Raw genomic sequence first — 16578 nt, 5'->3', positions numbered from 1 at the left:
CCATCCTTGAGGCTGCTACTTGGACTTCTGTCCATACCTTCGCTATGCATTACAAATTGAATATTTCCAGATCCAAGAGCTGACTTTGCCAGAGCTATCCTGCAGTGTTTTTTTAAAGGCTCTGCTGGGCCTTCCTCCTCCTACATTTCCTCTTGAGCTTTTGTACTCTCCCTTTAGTAAGGAATACTGCAACAGTGATACGGAAGGAAATAGTCCAGTTGTGTAAAATGTTACCATAACAACAGATGGCCTTCTCTGCATTGTTGCAGTATTCACCCCCCCCTTCTCTTCTCCTTATTCTTTTATCCTTCTGTATACACATGCCCCCCCTCCTCTACTTGGACTATTTTCTCCTGGGACTTTTCAGTTCTCGGGTATGTATGTCTGTATGTCACCTTTATGCTCTACGCCATGAAAGAGAAACGTGGGTGATGTACAACGTCCTTAAAATCTTAAACTTTTGGTATACTGGCTGGACGTTGGGCTACCCTAGGCAGGGGGATACCTTTTAGTGAAGAATACTGCAACAGTGAAGAGTAGGGCATCTACTGTTATGGTAAAATTTTACACAACTGTACTTTATTTTGGCTTCTCTTGCATTCACTGATGTCCTTCGCCTGAGGACCTAGTTCAGTTTTTGTTTTTTCTTATATTCAGTGATGCCCTACCTCTGAGGCCTAGTTCATTTTTTTTGTCTGGTCTTACATTCAGTGATGTCCTTCCCCCTGGGTCCTAGTTCAGTTTGTTTTGGCTTGTCTTACATCCAGTGATGCCCTTCTCCTGGGCAGTTTTCCACACTGGTGTAGAGCACTTTCTGGTTAAATGAATAACACAGTAAGCTAAGGGAGGCTGTAGGAGTCATAACCAAGATTGCAGGAAGACTAATCCTTTTTAATAGCTGCCTTTAACCTGTATCTTTGCTCAACTTCCTCTTATACCTCTCTGTTGAAGCCATTGGTTTTGTTTGCCTCCTTGCTTTCTTATTTGTGCCTATTCCTTTTTTCATGGCTGCCAGTAAGCTTTACTTAGTCCTAACTCACACATTTGACTCTCTCATTTACCAGTTTTTCCTCAGATTGTTCTCCCAGCCTGTTATAATGTAGCTTACTACAATACTGTGATCCTGTTTACTTTTGTTTTCAACAATGGACTATACGGTATGATTATTCTGTCAAAGATAACTTAACTCAAGGTCTCTACACACTCCAGTTTCTGTAAATATAACATCTAGAATTCTTTCATTCCTTGTGCTTTTATTAGATTTGTTAATTCCGCCTGGCGTGTTACTTCACTGACTTTGCTTTTTTTTTTCTCAAATTTGCATTTGTTACACCTTCAGTCTTCAACTTTGAAGAATAGTACCTCCCATTAGCATGACCACCTTTTTGTTACCCACTCTTTATTTCTACTTTTTTCCTCTTTTTGTTCATCTGCTAATATTTTTCTTGCCCTAGAGATCCCTGTTCTTCCTGCTCTTCTTTACTCTTAGTTGCCTTACAGTTAATGCCCGGTCTTATGGATTGACACATCCCTCCATCATCACCATCAATCCCCCCTTTTCCCATTTATTATATGGGGGTCGAGGTGTTGTCACTTGTCTCCATCTCCCTATTCAATGCCACTCTCCTACCTTCTTTGGCACTCATTCCTGACTGTCACAGGTCTTGTCACACACAATCCATCAGCCTCTTTGCTGGATTCTGTCCCAAATCATTTTCACCAGACTATCTTCTGCTTTCCTCCACACATGTGTGAGCCATTGTAATCTGTTTTATTTGATGTTTTATGCAGTTGGAGTTACTTTGGCTTCTGCTCTTATGTCCTCATTTCTTCATCCGTCACACAGGTGCATCCTACCACCCATCTCAGGCACTTCATCTCCATCACTTCTAGCTTCCTCAACTGCTCTGCCTTTACTGCCCTAGTTTCTGTACCATACAGTAATACTGGTCACATTAGTGCTTTGAACACCTTACTTTTAGCTTCTTTGGCTTTCTTCTGTCATAGACTATCCCTGACAACTCTGTGCCAGTTGGCTGCAGCCCCTCTAATTCTAGCTTTGATCTCTTCATTCAGATTTAATTTCTCAACAACCCCTCCCAGGTACTTGAAGATGTTAACCTGTTCCACTACTTTCCCTTTTATCTCAATTTTCAGTTTCTGATTTCCCCCATTTTCTGCCATTACAACCATCTTATCTCTACTTAGATTCATCTCATGTGCCTTCAGTTTTGCTTTACATTTCCCTACTCTTTGCTGAAGTTCTTGCTTCGAGTATGCCTGTAATGCCACATTGTCTGTGTGGAGCAACTTTGTTGATCTGTCCCCTCTGATCGATATGCCTATGTAGTCCATCCCCAGTATAAACAGCAGCGGGCTCAGAGCTGAACCTTGATGCACGTTCACTCCCACTGGGAGCCCTCTGTGAGACCGAACACCATTAGTACTTGTGTCATTGCATCCTTGTACATAGCTTACAGTAATTCTAACAATGTCTCTGGTACTTTGAACATCTGCAGGACTGCCCAAATCAGCTTTCTTTGGACCTTGTTGTTTGTTTTCTCCAAGTATAGGATTTGTACTGCCTGAACAGTCAATAATCTGGGACTGCCATGTCCCAGTCACATTTATTTGTCAGCTCCAGTTTCAGTTGCACCCTGTATGTATAGCTATCCATCCACTTTTGTAATTTGTGGTTCCCTTATTTTCCTGTACAAATTTCTGGCATTGATCAGCATGACCCTCCATCCACTGCTGATCGCCTTGCTCCATTGTTCTGTCCCTTTCCTCTCTTCTGTATACTAATGTCATTTGTTCTCATTGTTATGCTTTTGTGCTTTCTAGGGCTGACATCTTACTTCTTGGTTGGGGTCATTGTTTCTTTCTTCTACCACTCACTAATACAAAGCATGTCTGTATCCTCCTTTATCCATCTCACTTATGATGTATATCTCCGATTTCAAGTACAGGTTTATTTAACTGTTTGATTATACAATATGTAGACCATAACATGAATAAGAAATGAAATATAGTAAAGTAAAACATGTAAAAAATAAGCATGTCATTGAGATGGAAATAGTACATTTAAAATGGTAAAACCAAACCTCCTGAGGCGATCAGAAAGGAACATTGACAGTAGGAAGCAAAAAAGAAAAATATCTGGCTATCAATTTCTCACCTGACCATCATAAAGCTATCCAGCAGGACTGGTTATTTTGTTAATAAGCAGTATGATGTTCTGATGTATATTTACAGCCCATGGTTCTTGCATCTGTGATAGTCTAATGATGTGCTTATATCGTGGCAATGTAATAGGTATATAGCTTCATAGGAGAGGACTAGGCTAATAGCTCAACAGCCCTTACAAGCCTAGCCAATTTTAACCAGATTTTACCCAATTTTCTATCCCTAGGAGAGGGATGACAAAAGTCAGCAAGTGGGGTTTTGACAATTTTTACAGACTGCCTCTGCCCATAAGGGACATGGCCTCCACCCCAGGAGTGAATTTGCGATTTCTCATCCATTGGTCCAGTTTGGACTTGAAGATGGTCAGGCAAGGGCTCTGCTTCATATGAATAGGAAGCCTATTCAAAAGGACATGCAGTCTCTGGGCCACATATCTGTCTCCAGCATGATCTGTTCATGTCAGAGATCAGATTTAGATCTTTCGAGGGGGTGACCCTCATGCAGTTAGTTTTGCAAATATGCAACATTTGCATCAGGGCTGGGTCAGAGACTGCCTTGTAGGTCAGGCACAGATCACCCCTCAGTAATCGGTAGGAAACTGAATACAGTGATAGGGATTTTAATTGGTCCACATATGACATGTTGGTTACAGCTGTGATGACCCTCCACTGGACTAGTAATCAAGGAGCCTCAATCCTCACCACTGGCAAAGGTGAGGAGTGTTCACTCAGAGGATGACAAATACACACACGGCATTTCCAGAAGCAGCTCTCTGTATCAAGTGCAGTTTCCCTTAAGAGCACACAGAGACCATAGCTAGTTCGGGGCTGGTTTCTCCCTGTTCCTCCAGATTCCCAGTAAGACTCTCCACTGGCACAGCTATAGAGTTGAGATCTCAGCTGAATAACCAAGCCAACCATCCAGCACCCTCTCTGCTTTGTGTCTCTGCCCAAGTAGCTGACACACACACATACACACACACACACACACACACACACACACACACACACACACACACACATACATACACACACCTGGGAAAGCCTGGCACAGGTTTACTAGCTATGCCCCTTCTTCCCAGACTATAAGGTAGTTATTACTGCCACCAGTCACTCCTTATCAGCTACATTAAGGCCCTTAACAAAGGGTGTCAAATCTTACTGTGTAATATTAATATTAACGAAATGGTAGTTGACCAAGCGCAAGGCTATTAGGAGTGTCCCACACATTGTCACCAAATATGCAAGTACTCTCAAAACTTAAATATCTCTACATAGATCAGCTACAATGAAAGGTTAATATATATTTAATAATAAATAAAAGAACAAGACAATACTAAATACATATTCACAGTGACATCTGAGTTCAAAACCACAGGACATATTTAAAGTACTGCAGTACAGGCTCACACAAATAAAGAAAAATATCTAAACTAAGCTTTGCTATAGTCCTATCTAAGAGAGTTGTACTGTTCCCTAGAAACGTACTTCATTAGGGCAAGGCAGATGTGTGGTGAATGGTTCTTGTTGCATATAAGATTGAATACAGAATGCTCTGTCTCACTAAGAGACTTCTCAAAGTAATATCTCAAATATTACTGTGGGGATAGCTTGCAGGGTGACATCACTTCTTGCCCTCTGACTTCTAGTTCCCAGGCCAAAACCCCCATTGCAAGAAGCTGACAGCATTTAGCATCTACTTGTAAAAATGTACAGACAATGGCATTTCCTCAGATCTTTGGCAGATGCTGGAAGTCATAAAACAATTGTATTCCTTCATGCTTCAAAAGTAGCAATTAGTTCACTCCAAGGACAATACAGAAAGCTTCCTAGCACAGACTCTGTGTCTCTAGCTGCATTGAAACTTGAGAGGTAGCCTCTTTATTACGTCCTATAAAGTAATTTAATTTCAGATATTTGCTAAAGTTTACTAGACTGAGGATCTTTTGTATCCCAGTTTCCACTGTTAAAATATGTACATTTAAAGAGTTACAGTTCTCTTCCAGTAGGGCACACTGTGGTTACATTTCAAACAGCACTTTGCAAATACTTTTCAACAGACATGTCTGTACAAGCAGTTTGCTATACACATGACAATAACTGTTCTAATACATTTGTACCACAATCATCTTGTATAAATCATTCCAATAGTCACCAATGACATATAATTATTTACAAAATTCCAGCTAGCTGTGCTGGCAGTGTCTCCTTTTGTCACAATACCCTGTATTTTCTTTTTTGATGAGAAACCTCTGAGAACACTCGACTGTTGAAGGTGCCTGATGAAGTACATGCCAAAAAGTGCATTGTACTTGATTATTGGTCTGAGGACTGACTACAGTGATACTATGACATCCTTATACCTGAATGCCGTGTCCTTACTTATAAGTGCAGCCATGTAGAAGGATTTCCTCACCACCATGGACACATTGTGGTCAAAGTTCAGAGTGCTGTCTGAGTACCCAGATATCTCACCATTGGGTCCACTCTTAGGATGGTGTTATCAATGTTGTAATTTGCAGAGCTATTTGTTTTCCCAAATGGTATTATTCACTTCTTTGCATTTAGTTTGAGCTCATGGCTCTGACACCAGTCATTGGTCAGCATCAGATCTTTCTGTAGAATATCAACATTGTTTGGGGAGTCAGTGATTAACCCTGACTTGCAGTCATCAGCAGACTTGGTCTGTCAAAGACCATCTACATTTGCCTTGACATTTGAGAAGTATATTGAAAACAGGAGGGAATCCAGCACTAAGCCCTGTAGTACTCCACTGGTGACTGGCCTCTTTCTGGATGTGGATTCCTCACTCTAAGAACATGTGACCCATCAGTGAGGCATTTGGCTTTCCATCAGGTGACTTGGAGATTCATGCCTAATTTTGTGAGATTATCTATAATAATTGAGTGGGGTATTTTATCAAATGCCTTGGCCAGGTCAAGGCAGCTGGTATGCACTATCTTACCCTCATCCATGGCCTTGGCGACCTTCTCAAAGAAGTCCTCGAGACTTTTTTTATAATTATATAGTAACACCAAACAGTTAAAGTTCTGAATTTTAAAAAGAAATAAAATCACAGATAGAATTAGTCAAACAGTCTTTGTAAAATTAAGTCAGAACAGTTAAATAAATAAATAAAAATACTGAAATCAAAAGTTAAAAAATATGTAAACAAATTGTAAAAAACAAAATAGATATTAGCTTAATTAACATATGTTTGTACTTACATTATTTATATTTGCTGTTGTCTGCCTTTTGCTTTTGTGCATTGTAAACAAATGTACTCTAGATGAAAATAACATGCATGCATGTCTGTCTTATATCTGTATATCTTTATACAATCATGTCAGTTTTGTGACTTTAACTTTTTACTCTTATTATCTATTTTTATTTAATTTTATACACTAGAACAGTTTTGTTTACCTTTTGACTTATGCTAAGAATGGCAGTCATATGCTCTACTTTACTGTAGTACTGATAAATATATTGCTTTAATTGAATGGAAGTTTTAAACATTTGAGAATGATTTGTCAGATCCTACCATCCTACCATGTAAGCTTAACCATTTTCAAAACACAAACATATAAAATATATCTCTTTTGTACAGATCAGCTGTAGTTTCCTACTCTTTCCCAATGTATGAAGGAAGTTAGTCTCTGTCAGTTCAGCTAATCTATTTTCTTCATCTTGTAGCTGTTGTTTGAGTCTCCTCATGGTCTGCCTGATATGTCTCAGGAACCTGTTCTGCTGAATCTGAAACTCCTATGCACTTTTGAAAAAATGTTTGTATAACTTGTCTAAACTTCCTGAACTCATTGTGTCTCTTTTTTAAAAGTTTACTACATTTTTTTGTAACAAAATGTACTAAGGGTTCTATTAGTAACTGATTTGACTCACATGTGGTGACAGGACATAACTGTTCAACATCTGAATATAATGGAAACACTTTAGCCTTAGTTAATTCTTTATCATGAACAGATCTGTCTTTAGAGGCATTGTAGCCTTGCTCTGCTGGGATGCTTTCCACAGCCTTGAACCTCATGTCTACAAATGCACAGATGTTGGAATTGTCCAGGGAGAGGATAGATTCCAGGGAGTGCAGTTACTTGTTAAGACTCCTAGCATTGAACAGTAGTACCTTCAGCTTGGCATTAAAAGGATTTGTTATGTTGGTAGGTCTGTTGATTTGGCACTGGCTAAAAAAGGCACTATGGGGTTGGTTGCTTAATGCTTTGGTCAGTATTCCAAAGCCTAGTGGCAACAGGTGTAGACTATCTCTGGCAAAGCAGAGTGGTCTGTGTGACGGCCACGAATATGTGTCCTCCACATGCTGGGTCAGTAATCAAAGAGCCTGAATCCTCACCACTGACACTGGAGAGGGATGTGCACTTGGAATACAAATGGATACACTCAGTATTTCCAGATGCAGACCTCTCTGCATCAAGTAAATTTTACCTTAAGAGCACACAGGGAACACACTCACCCTGGGGTCTGGATGTCTCTTTAACTGTCTCCCTCCAGGTTCCCAATAAGACTCCCCACTGGCACAGCTGTAAGGTTAGGTCCTCAGCTGTGTGTCCAAGCCAAGTCCTCTAGCACCCTCTCTGTAAACCAAGTGCTTTCTGTCCCTGCCCCAAGTAGCTGACTCACACACTCTCTAAGATTTAATTTTCACAGACGCACCTGGGAAAAGCTGGTACAGATTACCCGCTCTACCAACTTTGCCCAGACTATAAGTTAGTTGTCATTGCCACCAGTCAGTTACTATAAGGCTCTTAAAAGGGCATCCAATTATACTGTGTAATATTAATACTAATACAAATGTTAGTAGTTCACCAAGACAGCTAGGCCTTCTGGAGTGGGCCCACACAGTGTCACCAAATAAATATAGGTACTCTCAAAGGTTAATTACTTTCTACAAGGAAAAGCCACAATAAAAGTTTTAAATATATTTAATAATAAATAATAAAAGTACATGAAAATACTGAATATATATATTCACAGTAAACCACAGAGTTTAGATCACAGGAAATATAGAAAAGAACATTGATGGACAGACTCAAAGAAAAACAATATCTAAACTAAGCTTCACTATATTCCTGACTGAATCTAGGAAAATTAGTGTTCTGTAATTAAATTACTTACTACTGCTAAGCAAGATGCTGTGGGTGAGGGTCTTTCTAGTCAGACTTCCCAAACAGAATACTCAGTACTCTGAGATTTCTCTTTGTAATATCTAAAATATAATTTCCAAGAGGGCTGGCAGAATGACCTCATCTGGTCACCTGACTCTAGGTTCTCACAGTATTCCCCTTTGAAGCTGAGTCAGAAATTTAGCCAGATGGCCACAATACACATCCAAATGTTTATGGTAGTGCCTGGGGCCTCCCCTCTTTTCACTGAGCTAATGGACAATGGCTCTTCCCCAGACCCAGTGTCTCTGGTCCTACTCAGCACTGTGGGATGCCTATTAATGGTTTAACAGCTCATTTGCATTTCCCTTATTTTTCTTAAAGTTAACTTCTGCTGTGCCACTATCCTCTATTGAAAGATACACACTTAATTCAGCTACAATAATACACATATATTTCTCTTCATTTAAGCAGGGTGCACTGTTGATACATTTCAACACAAGCAAAGCTCACAAATGCATTTTCAGCACAAATATCTGTAAAAAATCAGTTTCATGTACAAATAACACAGTTGTGATACATTTGTATTACAAGCATTTTGTATAAATCAAGCTGATATTCAAAGGACATATTCTTTACAAAACTCTAGCTGGTTATGCTGGCACTTGTGGTTGAGTGACCTGAGTGCCTACATGATCTGGCTAATCCTTGCCCCTGACAGTCAACTGAATGTAACCCTCTCTTAATCTAACCTGGTGAGGGGTGTGTCCATGCATCTCACAATGGAGTCTCCTATGACCAAGATGTTTGAATATGTGGTGTTTCGCCTTAGGAGCTTGTGATGTGTATTTTTATGTGTAGCAGCTGATGTTGTCTTGGTTTTGCTTGCATATGGTTTCTGAGGCCAGTGTACAATGAGGCCTCTGAGTTTTTGGTAAGTTACTTGTGAGTACCCACACATGTGGGTTTATATGTTGAGACCTTATTTAGTCAGGAAAATGATCTGAGTGCTGACAACCTGTTTTTCATTTGATTTGTCAGCATGCAAGAGTTGCATCTCAGTTTTTATAGTGCAACTAAATTTCTCACATATTGTGTTTGTTTCAGGATTAAGTAGTTGTCTGTATACATGAGACAATTGCTAAATTGCCTCACGGTGCCCATGTCCACCAGGCTGGCCACTGAGATATCAAGAAGGTGCCTATCTATGGCCTGTTTTTTTCCCTACAAGTTTAACCAGGGAGAAGAGTAGGGAGATTTAATTGGACTCCGATGATAGCACAAAGATGAAGAATGGGTGCTGTACTCTGTGTGAACTGTAGCTATCCAGCAAGGCAATACTGCTCTGGGCACAATTCAGATTTTGCTAGAGCAGAAGGGGACTGGGCAAGGTTGCAGAGATAGTTACTCTATGGGAAATTTTTGCATCTATACAGGGCATTGCTAACAGCCACTATGCGAAGAGCAGCCTAGCAAAACACTGAGCTTATACAGAATCAGAAAAAACAAGTTTTACAACAGCAAGGCCTACAGACCAATCAGGAAAACACACAATAAGCTTTCAGCCAGCAACTCCCAACTCGGATAGGTTTGCTACAGCACACTTCTCCTGCAAGAGTGCAGTCAGAAAACCCTCTACATGTAAAAATGCCTGTTATAGAGCTCAAGAGCAGGGAAACCACACAATCTAGGTGCTACAGTTTTGTAAAACTAGCAGACACAATGTAATTAAGTACTACATCAGCAGTGAAAACAGTTCAGCTTTGAAACTCTACTAAAGTGTGAGAAATATAAAAATTAATACAGGATTCTTATGAAATGCAGTAAAAATAATCAGCAGACATGCAAAATGAAGCTCTGAGGAATTGAGCACAAACCCACACAAACACTGGGCTTATACAAAATCAGGAAAAACAAGTTTTACAACAGCAAGGCCTACAGACCAAGCAGGAAAACACACTAAGCTTTCAGCCAGTAGCTCCCAACTCAACTAGATTTGATATAGCACACACCTGCCACAACAGTGCAGTCAGAAAACCCTCTTAATGTAAAAATGATGGTTTTAGAGCTCATGTGCAGGAAAACCTCACAATCTGGATACTACAGCCCTGTAAAACTAGCAGACACAAAGTACATAGAAGCAGTGGAAACAGCTGAGCTTTGAAACTCTACTAAAGTGCAAGAAATGTAGTAATACAGGATTCTTATGAAATACAGTAAAAATAATCAAGTGCAAATGTATACAGTACTTATTTTATTCTTTTAGCAGTGGGTGGCTTTAGATGCAGAAGATTCTCTGTAACTCTCAGGCAAGTACCCAAACCAAGAGCGGCTCTGAGGAGTTTAGTTTGTTATAATAGTTTGAGAACATGACATTTATATGGAGTCCTCTAATACAAGTTTTTTTCTTTCCAAAAGTACTTTTCCTTCTGTTAAATGCAACGTCAAGTGTTACACACACAGAAAATATCACTTCATAATTATTTCATTATTATTTCTGCCTAAACTTGTTTCTCTTCCAACTTTTTGTGAAATCTCATGTTTTCTTTCCTGTATTTATCTCATCGCCTTTTACATCATTTAGGTAAGGAAGGGTAGGTGCATCAAAAACATGTACTTTATGGGAAAACAGAGTAACTAGAGTACCTTGTTGATCATGGACAGAGCAAATAAAAACTCTTAAATCTGGGTATTTAAATATCAGTCACAAATCACCAGCATTACACCTTGGGTAAAGTAGTGCAACCTGGAGTTACAATTCTGAGCCTGAAAAAAGCAGGTGTTTCAAGCTTTCACACTTAGTTTTCAGAAGTAAATGAAATAGAAACTCCATGCATGCAGTTTGTTTATTTATTTAAAAAAAAGTTGTCACTTCCACAAGAATGCCACAAAGAAGGTCTTTCAGCATCACATTCCCTGAAAAATTGCATGTATCATTCACTTGTGGTGGTTGTCTCTGCATTGTTTGGCTAAGTGAACTGTATGGGGGAAGGGATGTTTGCATCAAGGACATTAGTTCTAGCTGCGGAGTGCAATAGTAGTCAGCCCACCCTGAGTAACACCTATTAATCACAGCTGTTGGATTTCTCGCACTTCAAGAAAGTGCGACTTGGAGCAATTTTGAGTTTGAAAAAGCTACTAACTCAACTACCCTTTCAAGCTTGGCATCCATATGTTCTGTGAAATACTTTGTCAGAGATGCTCACTAATCAGAGTAAGTAAAGTAATGAAAGACAGACTTAAAAGTAAATAATCGTAATATCTCACTTTAAAGCAATGGAAAAAAGAAAGAGTTACAGTTAATGATCCTCTCATACCAGGGCTACCTTTGTCTCTTAAAAATGACATCAGGAAGGCAGACTCCTTTACTGTAAAGTAAAATGGTGTAATGTGGTAGTCCTCTCTACATCAGGACATTTTTGGGTATAATAAATTAGAAAATAAGTAACTTTACTATGATTCAGGGATATTAGCAATTCAGAAAACTTTGATGTATGATGACAGACATTTTTCCAACTTTGGATTTAGTTATGTTTATAAATGCAGTTTGGGAAACTGATCTGGATTTTTGACAGTTTTGGATTTGCTTTTATAACATGTCACTTGATTTTAGTTTCCCCTGTTGGGAAAAGCATGAGTCCAGTTTAATGGCTTATTGGTCTGAATACATTAAAGCCTCATTGACCATTCATAAACCAGTTGCTCAAAGATTACATTTTTATGGAGAATTTTCATTTTTTCCCTTTAATAAGTAGTTACAAGTATCTTTATGCACATTTATGCTTAGCTAGGATTTTTCTGCATGGTTTCTACATGAATCTACAATGAGAATTTTCCTGTTTTGTTTCCACCTTATTTGGTACCTAGCTCATGAGTAAATGCACCTGAGGCTTCTTGTTGATGTGACTGTTTTAGAACATAGACTAGGTTTTCCATTTATGCTATCCTGCCAAGATGATTGAATAGCTAGTGAAATTTGCTTGTTGGCCTGAATGCAGTATAAAAGGCCTGCATTCCATTGTATAATCACGAGCCAATGCAATAAAACATTATTTTTTTTAGAGGGGACATTTGCATATTTGTCATAATTTCTTGATTGTTTACAAAATTGTATATATGTAAAGTACAGAGCAATCGCTTTTCTAGTAAAACGTTTGAACATGTACATTTAACCAGAAGTTTATTTATGTATTTTTTTATTTTGTATTTCTTTCTGCCTTGAGCAAGATACAAATTTCCAAATTAATTTTTCATTACATAGAGAATGAGGGAAAAATTAATTGAGATTTGTTCCATTTTATTTCTTTAGGTGAAGCAGTACCAGAAAATGAACAAATAAGTGCCAAGGACCAGAAGAATCTGGAACCCTGTGACAATACTCCCATCATCGACAACATGGCCCCTGCAATTGTCAGTATCTCCTCTGAGGATAAGCAGAAATATGAAGAGGAGCTTGCTAACTTGTACAAACAAATGGATGACAAGGTATGCCACATGGCAGCAGCTTTCAAAATAATTGTGAGGTTTGGTAATTCACCACCCTCCTAGATTTTAATTAGCAAATAGAAATGTGATAATCTGAGTACATAATTTTTACTCTGAAAAATGTAATTTTCTTTCAGAAGAGCAATGGAGTAGCTCTGTGCCAGATATTCAAAGTACTAAGGACTAACCATAAAAAGTGAGATCACAAAACTGCAATCTGTTGTGTAATTATCTTAAGTCAAAATTCCATGCATTACTTTGATAGTGTCATGTCATCCTCTGATGAAAGATTGAACTGTGCCCCCCTCCCACCTTTGCTACTTAATATACACTGAGATTGGTGTCCCTGACTATTAAAGGCATTCTGGGAGATACGGTGGTTTTGATCTTTGTATATAAACCGAAGCATTTGCAGTTTTGAGATTGTAGGTTTAGATATTGATCGCTGCTTTGCTAAATGTCTGCCTAAGACGCATAATGCAGCAGAATGCATATAAATTATTTTCTATGATTAAGATGCAACTAAAATGGGAAAAATAATGCAAGTCAACAATACTTTTTTTTTAAGTTCAGACCCTTATACAAAATGATATCTATTTTGTGATGACTTCCATGTTATTGAGATTATGTATTTATAGCCATATTTTCTTTTACATAATTTGTAGTTCATTTCAGACTTCATTGCACAATTACCCCCATTGTTTTGATAGAATATGCATTATTGAATTGAGATAATGCAGTCAGTTTCCCTTGTTTTTGGTTCCTGAATGCTTAGTAAGGCATCATATTTTGATAGTCATAAATTATCAAGCTCTGCAGATTTGTGTCCTCTTTTTAATATTGGATTTAAGTTCAGAATGAACTGGTATCACAGTTCTAGCAATGCAAGGTGCTGTTAACCCAGAGATGTAAAATGATGGTGGTGTTAGCCATTTTGAAATTGATTTGGTAATGCATTAATTTATTTCCCAGCCAGTCTTACATTTATACAGTAAAAGAGACAAAAAAATAAAAGCAACCACAGTCAAAACAGAACTTTTGTTATCTTGATTTAGTTCTATCCAAAATATATGTTGCTTTATTTGAAATTTATATGTTGTGTGCTTTACGCATTTATGAAATCATTGTACGTAACCAAGTTGTGCAGTTGCATACTGAATGTTATGATTGTCCAGTTTACTAAGATGTGCATTGCAGAAATAGTAATAAGTCTATAAACTTTCCTAGGTTCTGCTGCACTTTTATCACAGGTAGCTAATTTAGTTCAAACAGAGATGTTGAAAGCCTGAACAGAAACCAATGCCTTTATTTCTATCTTTGGTGTCTGTACATGGAGGTATTGGAGAGCATATCTAATTATCCCAAAGGAGCTTAACATGGTGTTTTCAGTACTTGCCAGAGTCTGTCTGGGTTGACTGGCATCTATCTTGTTTTACTCTTACCCCAGGAAACAGTTCCCCTGCTAATCTTCTTCTTCTTTCAGCTTTTCCCGGTTAGGGGGTCGCCACAGCGGATCATCTGTCCGCTCATGATTGGCAGTGGAGTTTTATGGTGTCGAGTTGCCAGCCCGGTGCCCAACCTTCCACAGAAGGCACACACATGCACACACTCACACCTAGGGCCAATTTAGAGTGTCCAATCCACCTACTGCATGTCTTTAGGATGTGGGAGGAAACCCACGCAACTACAGGGAGGACATGCAGACTCCACACAGAAGGCATCCCAGCCGAGAATCGAACCAGAGAACCTCTTGCTGTGAGGCGGCAATGCTAACCACTGCACCACCATGGCCGCCCAAACAGTTCCCCTGCTAATAATTGCCCTTATTATACTTGTCACCTATTTCAGCATCATGTATATTATAAAACTTTGAGGGACTTCAGAGATGCATGATCAGATGGGAATACAGGAACACTTGAGTCCTGATTCTTAAGTGTTACTCGGAAAAATTGTGAAAAAAAGAGATTACAGCCTTTTGTCCTGCACTTTCATGGAAGCTGCTTCTATTTCTTTTATTTAAAGTTGAGCAAAGCTTCTGATATTTGTATCTCATGCTGCCTTACTTGTATCTTGCATTCAGATTACAGGGTTTTATGACCATTTGCCCAAAAGAATCCTTGTTTTTGCATACGCTTTTCTATGCAGGTCACTAAATTTGCACGTAGGAGAAGCTCACAAAGTTGCTGACAAAGGATTTTTGTGCATTGTTCACCTTCAGGCTTCTATGTCTTCTGCCTCTTAATTCTGAAAAGGCATTGATAAACTAAAACACACTTCTCTTTATAAATTACTAAGTGTTTTGGATTTCATCCAATTTCATTTTGTTACATTAGTCACTCTGCCATCTCCATGGTTAAGTTAGGCCCATACGTTTTTAATATAATCTCCACAAAAATGGTGAAAGATCAGGGTTCCCTATAATCCTGTTTCCCTTCTCCATAGTAGCAGAGCCTTTGAGAATGCTTCATGAGTACTGATGAGGACTGGCATTTGATATGCAGACACTGATTACAAGACATCTTTATTTGCAGATCACTTGTTCTTCTCTTCCTGACTATTGCTGATCTCTGTCTGCATTTGATTTTGAATTGAAGTTTTTCATTTAAAGTTTGGCTACTTAATTCTATTTTTTATCTTTTAGATTGTATTTTGTTTTGTTTCTAGTTTTTGTTCTTTTGGGGTTTTAAGATGTCTTGGCTAGGGTCAGTTAGAAAAGTTAGCAAAAAAAATCTTTGCAGACAGTGAATAACATCCAGCTAATTAGTGGGAGGAGCTGAGAAACAGCATTCCTAATTTAAAGAACCACCACCCCCACCGACTAAAAAAAATGTTATTTCATCAAGTCGTGATGTTTCCTACATTTTAATACTCCTTTTGGACTTTATATAGTTTTTATATTTTTAAATATAATTCCAGAGTCTGCCCACATGGGGTCTGGCATCTTGATTTTTTAGTTTACCTCCAGGTAACCCACAATGCAGTGTTTGGCTTTAAAATATTACGTTATTCATAGTCCCTAAGCTCTTGTCAGTGCATTGACTTTACATATGTTTGCACATATACCTTGCTTTCTTTTAGTCAGACAGATTTAATAACCATTTCTTGCTTTCCAAAGACTAAAAAGACAAACTGGGATAATCACACAGAACTCAGCACATGAACTTTGTCTCTTGACGTGAGCTGTCAATCACAGCAGCAAACAGCTCAAATTTGCTACTTTGACAGATACAAAGGTGAAGTGTTTAGTGGGAGGGGAGATGAGTTTAAGGACTACAACTTGGCTATAACAAAAGAATGAAAACTGTCCTCTTTAGAAAGAAGTAATCGCAACAGGCACAGAGAATACTGTTCTGTTAGTAACCTTTTTTTTCCCCGTACCTATAATGGTTGCTTCAGACTTCTAAATGGGCCTTTCTCAGTGGGTTTTCGTGGCGTGGGGAAAGAAAAGCGTATGGCTCTCAAGTAAGCTTATAAGTACAGTAGGAACTGTTCCTTTTTCTGCTGATAGAATGCTGGTAGTAAATATGGAAATGGGGCATTGCCACTTTGCAGTTCTACTTCTATGACAATGGCTCCTATTTCTGGAAACTGTCCAGATGACAGATACTTCTTGCCACTATCCACCGCAAAGTTTAATTAAAATTTGTTTCTTCATTGTTTGTTATAGTGGTTACTTTTCTTAATGTAATGTCTCTAACCTGGCTTGAAGCTGTTGTGATCTTCCAAGCTTGTATTATAGTTGGAAAGTGGAACAGCTTGAGCTGAATTTCAGTTAC

Source organism: Protopterus annectens, chromosome 6.part0 (assembly GCF_019279795.1).
Source record: "Protopterus annectens isolate FY-2018-M chromosome 6.part0, PAN1.0, whole genome shotgun sequence".
Lineage (NCBI taxonomy): Eukaryota > Metazoa > Chordata > Ceratodontiformes > Protopteridae > Protopterus > Protopterus annectens.
This window is presented reverse-complemented; position numbering follows the sequence as displayed.